This window comes from Bombina bombina, chromosome 4, assembly GCF_027579735.1.
Source record: "Bombina bombina isolate aBomBom1 chromosome 4, aBomBom1.pri, whole genome shotgun sequence".
In the NCBI taxonomy this organism is placed as follows: domain Eukaryota; kingdom Metazoa; phylum Chordata; class Amphibia; order Anura; family Bombinatoridae; genus Bombina; species Bombina bombina.
This window is the reverse complement of record NC_069502.1, coordinates 1003535398-1003544849: the sequence shown is the minus strand read 5'-3', so window position 1 is coordinate 1003544849 and position 9452 is coordinate 1003535398.

Here is a 9452-nt window from a genome sequence, read left to right as displayed (position 1 = left end):
TTCTGTTTCTTTTAGGTGTGTCTCTTGGAGGAAAGCTATATTTGGTTTAAGTTTAGCCAAATGTTTGATTATCGCTTTCCTTTTTATTGGAGAGTTTATGCCCCCTACATTCCAAGACACTAACTTAAAAGTATCTAGCATAGACCCTGAAGGAAAGATTTAATTAGTCGCCCCATTCTACATATAACAATTATGAAAGCACAAAGGTGCACCAGTATAAAGAGGGCAGTCACGGGAGAGGGAGAGGCGGGAGAAAAAAAAAAAAGGACATAGTAAGAACTTACAGTTAAAACCTAAACAATAAACACCATTCTATACATTATTGATTGACATAATAATAACGTTCCCGTTACTTATAATACCTGCTCACTGAATATCCATTTTTTTACATAGAGACAAAGCTTCCTCACTATTATTCGTTACATAGGAGGTTCCTGCCTTATTAATTATACGTTTGGCGGGGTATACCAATCTAACGTTACATTCAGCTTTCGAAAATTTATCAAAAAAAGGGGCCATTTCCTTTCTCTTAGCCCTAGTTTCGGCAGAGAAGTCTTGGAATAACCAAATTCTGTGAGAATTAATATTAAGAGCATTAAGTTTTCTATAATGAGTCAAAAATAATATCTTGTCCTGGTAATTGACAAACTTAAAAATAATAGGCCTTGGTTTGGAAATTGCACTATTTTCTCTGAGAGGCCCAATTCTGTGGGCTCTCTCAATCAAGAACGGTGTAGGAGGAGGAGGAAGCAAGAGTGCCTGAGGGAGAGTGACCAAGACAAATTGTAATAGATCTTGATATTCAAGCGATTCGGGTAAGCCAATCACTCTCAAATTATTTCTCCTCGACCTATCCTCTAGGTCCTCTACCTGGCTCTGTAATTGTGCAATGGTCTTATCCTGAGTATTTATTGTAGGGACAATAGAGTTTACTCTATCCTCCAAATCCGACACCCTTGTCTCCACCTCCTCCAGTCTGGCAGTATATTGCCTAATCTCCTCTGTAAGATTAGTTATCTCGACTTTGATTTCCTGTTTAACTGCTTCTAAGTGAGGGGCCATCATTTTGGCCATCTCTGCTGCTTCTTGGGATGTATCCTGGGGCATCTCTATGTGTTTAGTATTACCTCTCTTGTCCTTTTGCTTGGGCGGCATTATAGGTGAGGAACCCTTCTGGTGGGAGATGTATCTCTCCATTCACCACAGTGCAATGTGAATTTATCTACAGATAATAAAAAATCACTAATATGTGTCTGTGTATCTTACTCACTGTCAGCCCCGCGGGCTGGCTGACAGAGTGTTGTATAAAAAGAAAAACAAAAAGAAAAAAAACGGTGTGTGATATATATCTATAAAAAGTGAATAATTAAAAAAAAACAAAAAAAACGTGGAGAGGGGAAAAAAAAAAAAAAAGTGATATGACACCTACAATGCTATGCGGTAAAGATTTTTAAAGATAGGAGCTCACGAAATGCCCCTTACAATTTTTAGATATTTTGGGATCAGTCTAAAAAAAATCTTTAAAGAAAATCAGGGATGTGAAATCTGCATTTAACTACTGGATGTATTATCTTAATATTCAATGACACTGCTAGTTCCAAGCTTAGGGGCAGCAGTTACTTTACCCCTACCTAGATCTGAATTGTATTGAATATATACACTTCTATTTGTAGAGCGCCACCAAATTCCGCAGCGCTAATGCTTTTTAATGCCGGGAAGAGTGATATAGTAATTTTAAAATGTTCTCTATGAAAAGTTAATGTTTTTATTATTATTATTATGAATTATTCAAGTGTTTAATTCCGTCACTGCATTAGGATGTTCAGTGCCATCCTAACTTCGCTGGACTTTAATGCCGTAAGGATGGCAAGGAACATCCTACCTTATATGGAGTCCTGCAGCCTCCCCTTTTGATGAAAGCAGGAATCAGACTGGGATGCGTGCCTAGCATCATAGGCAGTCCCCCCATGATCCGATCCTGGCCTTGAAATCACGCGATACCATTGACGATCACGTGATTTTCTTTTTTGAGCAAATGTTTACAACAGAACTTTGTTCCGATGTTAAACATTTGCTCCCAGCATGAAGTGGTTAATACGGATAGTTTGCTCAGAATGGAGCCATCTTAGTAAATAATTGTAGAAATAGAAAAAAAAATGTCAGTGCCCAGTTAACTTTTTGAGAGTTTTAGTTCATTCAGTGATTCATTTCTGATTATATTTCATAAAGGGGATCTTTAATATGGTGTGAACTTTGTTTAAGCTAAATTCTATAACAAATAGACACAAATAAATGAATAAATGTCCGATTCTGTATGAAAAACAATAACACACTTGCTAATGCACACGTTCTGGCTATGTGACACATGATTGTCACATGGTCACCCAGTGGTTAGCATACATCACATGGTATCCTGGGACCAGTGACAACAGCTGCAGACACTCCCTGATACACAGTGTATTTGCTGCAGTTGCAGCTTCCAAACTGCCTGTGTTTCCTCCTGTCTCAGTGTAATCTCCTCCTCTCCCACATCTCTGTACTTGTTAATAGTGTTTCCTCCTCCCCTATCAGCACTACAGCCTTTCCCCACCCTTGTGCTCAGTGTGAGAGCTGGCTGCTTACTAATTATGTTCCCTCTTCATTACTGTCCTCTGCAAGTTGCCCCCTGAAACTTAAAGGGAAAGTACACTCTAAAAAATGTTTATATCAATGTTTTTTCAATGACCTGTTATACCAGCTGCAGAGTATAAAATGTATGAGAATTTGCATTTTCAGCTTTATTTGTGTATATGAAGTAGCTGGTTTTGTGCTTTTAAGCCAGAGCCTATTACAATGGGTTGAGCTTGCAGGTAATGTCAGATCTCATTATGTTATCACTTTGTGTACACACATTTGATTCATTATCTTATATTTGTCTGTAAACCAAAGATCAATACTTAGAGAGAACAATGGAAAATGAACATTTTGTTACTTAAAGTGAATGTCAATTTAACATGACATCCGTACGGCATTGCATAGACTTGTAAAAATTAGCATCAGTTTAATTCATGAATTTTTTTAAATCGATTTATTTTCTTAAATTTTTACCTTGTTACTGCACCGATAAGCGCAGCTCTCCCATCCGCCATACTGTCTAATTGATTGACAGATGACAATTCTTCAAAAAACTAATCCTTGTTTCCCCCCGGGTCTTGATGTTTATGCAAAGGGCTGAAGGCCCCAGGGGAAACAAGGATTAGTTGTTTGAAGAATTGTCATCTGTCAATCAATTAGATAGTATGGTGGGCAGGAGAGCTGCGCATATCGGCAGGACAGTAACAAGGTAAAAATTTAAGAAAATACATTTATTTAAAAATAATGCATTAATTAAACTGATGCTAAAGTCTATACCATGCTGTAAGGATGTCATGTTAACTTGACATTCACTTTAACTAACCTGCACCCCACTGAGAGTGCAATTTCTTCTGCTGGCTGTGTTTACTTAGGATATTCAATAGCATAGACTCCAGTATACAAACTTTTACTATAGGTGGGGATACCACAGACTGCTATTTCAAATGCTAAAATAGGGGTAAATGAGCTACTTGTAAACATTTAAATCAATTCAGCAGGTAAAGTGGATCATTGGGAACAATTTAAAGGGGAGAACATTTTTGGGTGAACTGTCCCTTTAAGAACTGAGTGCTAATGTAAGAGAGGGGCACAAGGCAAATTACTCTTTCCAGCACTCAGCCAAGTCCTGCACTGTTATAATCACACATGGAACATAGCATTTATGTTTTATATTAAAGAAGAGACTGAGGCATTTCATTTGTTTGATCAAGTAGGATGTGCTAAAGGTGTTAACTCGTCTTTAAAAAATATATATATAAAATAAAGTCTACGACACGTGTATGTTGTGTAAACTTTATGCTCTTAGTTCATTACTATATATATTTTATCAAATTTCTTAAAAAATATTATGCCCATCAATATAGTTTATTATGCCCATTAATAAAAGATTTGTAAATATGCTTCAGTTTAACTTTATTTTAACTTTCAACAAAGGACACCAAGATTACAAATTAATGGCTAGATTACGAGTTTTGCAGTACGGCTATTACCGCTGAAAAATTGGCCATTGCGCTGGAATAGCCGGGGATGCATATTACGAGTCACGGTGGTATAGCTATACCACAAGCATTTTAGCCTTTAACGCAACGTCCATTCCGCACAAAAAATTACAAAAATTACGTTTGAGTGCAGGATTTTCCATATCGCTGTATTACAGGTTGTGCAGTCCGGCTAAAATGCTTGCATTACAGCCTATACCGACACGATCCATTCCACAATCTGAGATCAGTAGTTATGGATTTAGCGAAACAAAAATGTTTCACAAAATTCATAACTAAACTGTTACAAAGTACACTAACACCCATAAACTACCTATTAACCCCTAAAGCACCACCCTTCTGCATCCCAAACACTATATTAAACGTATTAACCCCTAATCAGCTGCACACCCACATCGCGACTATTAAATAAATATATTAACCCCTAATCTGCCGCCCCCTGACATCGCTGACACTAAAAAACCTATTCACCTCTAAACAGCCGGCCCCCCACATCACCAACACTATAATAAATTATTAACCCCTAAACCACCATCCCCCCACATCGTAAATAATAAACTAAACCTCTTCACCCCTAAACCGCCAGTCCCCCACATTGCAAAACACTAAATTAAACTATTAACCCCTAAACCTAACACCCCCCCTAATTTTAAATTAAAATTACAATATAACTATCTTTAAAAAAATAAAAACTTACCTGTGAAATAAAAAAAAACTAATATTAAACTATAAATTAACCTATTGTAATAAAATAAAAAACTACCAATTAATAAAACATAATTTATGTAAGAACTTACCTGATAAATTCATTTCTTTCATATTGGCAAGAATCCATGAGCTAGTGACGTATGTGATATATAATCCTACCAGGAAGGGCAAAGTTTCCCAAACTTAGAGAGGGAGGGATAAAAATAAAGACACTAGAGAGGGAGGAATAAAAATAAAAACAGCAATTTTAATAACTCGGAAACTCTTCTAGCAGAAGAGATAGCCAAAACTAACAACACTTCCAAGAAAGTAGTTTAATAGCCAAAGAATGCATAAGCTCAAAAGAAGGAGCCTGTAAAGCTTTCAAAACCAAATTAAGACTTCAAGGAGGAGAGATTGATTTAATCGCGGGCTTGATACAGACCAAAGCCAGCACAAAACAGTGAATATCAGGAAGTTTAGCAATCTTTCTGTAACATAAAACAGAAAGAGCAGAGATTTGTCCCTTCAAGAAACTTGCTGACAAACCTTTATCCAAACCATCCTGAAGAAACTGTAAAATTCTAGGAATTCTAAAAGAATGCCAGGAGAATTTATGAGAAGAACACCATGAAATATAAGCCTTCCAAACTCGATAATAAATCTTCCTAGAAACATATTTACGAGCCTGTAACATAGTATCAATCACTGAGTCAGAGAAACCTCTATGACTAAGCACTAGGCGTTTAATTTTCATACCTTCAAATTTAATAATTTGAGATCCTGATGGAAAAACTGGCCTTGTGACAGAAGGTCTGGTCTTAATGGAAGTGGCCAAGGTTGGCAACTGGACATCCGGACAAGATCCGCATACCAAAACCTGTGAGGCCCTGCTGGTGCTACCAGAAACACAAACGATTGTTCCATGATGATCTTGGAGATCACTCTTGGAAGAAGAACTATAGGCGGAAAGATATAAGCAGGTTGGTAAACCCAAGGAACTGTTAATGCATCCACCGACTCCGCCTGAGGATCCCTGGATCTGGACAGGTACCTGGGAAGTTTCTTGTTTAGATGGGAGGCCATCAGATCTATTTCTGTAAGACCCCACATCTGAACAATCTAAAAAAACACATCTGGATGGAGAGACCACTCCCCCGGATGTAAAGTCTAAAGGCTGAGATAATCTGCTTCCCAGTTGTCTACACCTGGGATATGTACCTCAGAAATTAGACAAGAGCTGGATTCCGCCCAAGAAAGTATCCAAGATACTTCTTCCATAGCTAGGGGACTGTGAGTCCCTCCCTGATGATTGACATATGCCACAGTTGTGATATTGTCTGTTTGAAAACAAATGAATGGTTCTCTCTTCAACAGAGGCCAAACCTGAAGAGTCTTGAAAATAGCACGGAATTCTAAAATATTGTATGGTAATCTCGCCTCTTTAGATTTCCAAACCCCTTGTGCTGTCAGAGATCCCCAGACAGCTCCCCAACCTGAAAGACTTGCATCTGTTGTGATTACAGTCCCGGTTGGACAAACAAAAGAGGCCTCTTGAACTAAACGATGGTGATCTAACCACCAAGTCAGATGCAAGTAAGAGTAAGGATATTAATTGTGATATCCTTTTATAATCCCTGCACCATTGATTCAGCATACAAAGCTGAAGAGGTCTCATATGAAAACGAGCAAAGGGGATCGCGTCCGATGCTGCAGTCATGAGACCTAAAACTTCCATGCACATAGCCACTGAAGGGAATGATTGAGACTGAAGGTTTCGACAAGCTGAAACCAATTTTATTTGTCTCTTGTCTATTAGAGACAGAGTCATGGACACTGAATCTATTTGGAAACCTAAAACAGTGACCCTTGTCTGAGGAATCAAGGAAATTTTTGGTAAATTGATCCTCCAACCATATCTTTGAAGAAACAACACTAGTTGATTTGTGTGAGATTCGGCAGAATGTAAAGACTGAGCTAGTACCAAGATATCGTCCAAATAAGGAAACACCGCAATACCCTGTTCTCTGATTACAGAGAGTAGGGCACCGAGAACCTTTGAAAAAAATATTGGAGCTGTCGCTAGGCCAAATGGAAGTGCAACAAATTGGTAATGCTTGTCTAGAATAGAGAATCTCAGAAATCAATAGTGGTCTGGATGAATCAGAATATGAAGATATGCATCCTATAAGTCTATCGTGGACATATAATGACCTTTCTGAACAAAAGGCAGAATAGTCCTTATAGTCACCATTTTGAAAGTTGGCACTCTTACAAAACGATTCAAAATTTTCAGATCCAGAACTGGCCTGAATGAATTCTTCTTTCTTTGGGGACAATGAAAATATTTGAATAAAACCCCAGACCCTTTTCCTGAAACGATACTGGTATGATTACCCCCTTGAAAAGCTCTAGATATGAAACACACCTTCAGAAAAGCCTGAGCCTTCACTGGATTTGCCTGAACGTGAGAAAGAAAAAATCTTCTTACAGGAGGTCCTTACTCTGAATCCTATTCGATACCCTTGAGAGACAATACTCTGAATCCACTGAATTTGAACAGAATCTGCCCAAATGTCTTGGAAAAATTTTAATCTGCCCCCACCCAGCTGAACTGGAATGAGGTCCGCATTCATGCAGACTTGGGGGCTGGCTTTGGTTTCTTAAAAGGCTTGGAATTATTCCAACTTGAAGAAGGTTTCCAATTGGAACCCAATTCTTTGCGGGAAGGATTGGCTTTCTGTTCCTTATTCTGTCGAACAGAACAAAAACGTAAGAAGGTTTAGATTTACCCTTAGATCTTTTATCCTGAGGCAAAAAAAAACCTTCCCCCCAGTGATAGTTGAAATTATAGAATCCAACTGAGAACCAAATAAATTGTTACCTTGGAAAGAAAGAGATAGTAATCACTAGACTTAGATACCATGTCAGCATTCCAATATTTGAGCTCTTCTAGCTAAAATAGCTTAAAGACATAGAATTTAACATCATTTTTGATTATATAAAAAAATAGCATAACAGATAAAATGATTAGCATGTTGAAGCAAGTGAACAATGCTTGACAAATCAGAATCTGTTTCCTATTGTGCTAAACTTTCCAACCAAAAAGTTGATGCAGCTGCAACATCAGCCATAGATATAGCAGGCCTAAGAATATAGCCAGAAAATGTATTTATTTATAAAATATTTTACCAGGAAGGATACATTGAGATTTCTCTCGTTTCAAGTATGTCCTGGGTAAAATAAATAAGCTTTTCTTAGATAGATTTAAGTTTCCGATATAAAGGATCCTTAAAAGAAATACTATTTTCCAAAGGAATAGTAGTATGTTTGGCAAGAGTAAAGATAGCCCCATCAACTTTGGGGATTTTTCCCAAAAACTCCAATCTAGCTGCTGGCAAAGGCTACAACTTTTTAAAACCTAGAAAAAGGAATAAAATAAGTACCAGGCCTATCCCATTTCTTTGAAATCATATCAGAAATCGCATCAGGGAACTGGAAAAACCACAGGAGGTTTATAGATAGAATTTAAACGTTTACTAGTTTTAGTATCAAGAGGACTAGATTCCTCAATATCCAAAGTAATCAACACCTCCTTTAACAAGGAACGTATATACTCCATCTTAAAGTGATAAGTAGATTTGTCAGTGTCAATATCTAAGGAAGGATCTTCTGATCAGATAGATCCTCATCAGAGGAGGATAATTCAGTATGTTGTCGGTCATTTGAAATTTTCATCAACTTTATGAGAAGTTTTTAAAAGACCTTTACGTTTATTAGAAGGCGAATAGCAGGCAAAGCCTTCTGAATTGCATCAGCAATAAAATCTTTTATATTCACAGGGATATCATGTACATTAGATGTTGAAGGAACACAGACATTGTAATAGCACTGTTGATACATTCTCTGCATGTAAAAGTTTATCATGACAACTGTTACATACTACAGCTGGAGATATATTATCCGCTAACTTACAAAAGATACTTAGCTTAGGTAGAACTGTTATCAGGCAGCAGGAATCCATCAGTTATTTCTGAGACAGGATCAGACAGGATCAGATTGAGACATCTTGCAAATGTAAGAGAAAAAAACAACATATAAAGCAAAATTATCAATTTCCTTATATGGCAGTTTCAGGAATGGGAAAAAAATGCAAACAGCATTAAAAAAGGCAAGAGGCATATAGGAAGTGGGGTTTAAATAATTAAATTATTTGGCGCCAAGTATGACGCACAACGCAAAATTTAATTTTTTGGCGCTAACAACATCCGGAAATGACGCAACTCGTGTCATGGCAGACGCAACCTTGTGCAAGTAAAACTGGTGTCAACTAAGGCGCCGGAAATGACGATTTTGCGTCACCAAACGTATCTTCTCGCCAAAAAAAAAGGAAAAGAAAATATCAGCGTTTTGCAAATTTTCTGAAAAAGCAGTCAATTTGAAGAAAAATACTATACCCCAGGTAAGAAAAAATAACTTCCTAAATATTTTCCCAATTTGAAACTAAAAGCATGCAAAAGGAAATATACATAAACCTGACTCATGGCAAATATAAGTACAATACATATATTTAAAACTTTATATTAATACATTAAGTGCCAAACCATAGCTGGGAGTGTCTTAAGTAATGAAAACATACTTACCAAAAGACAC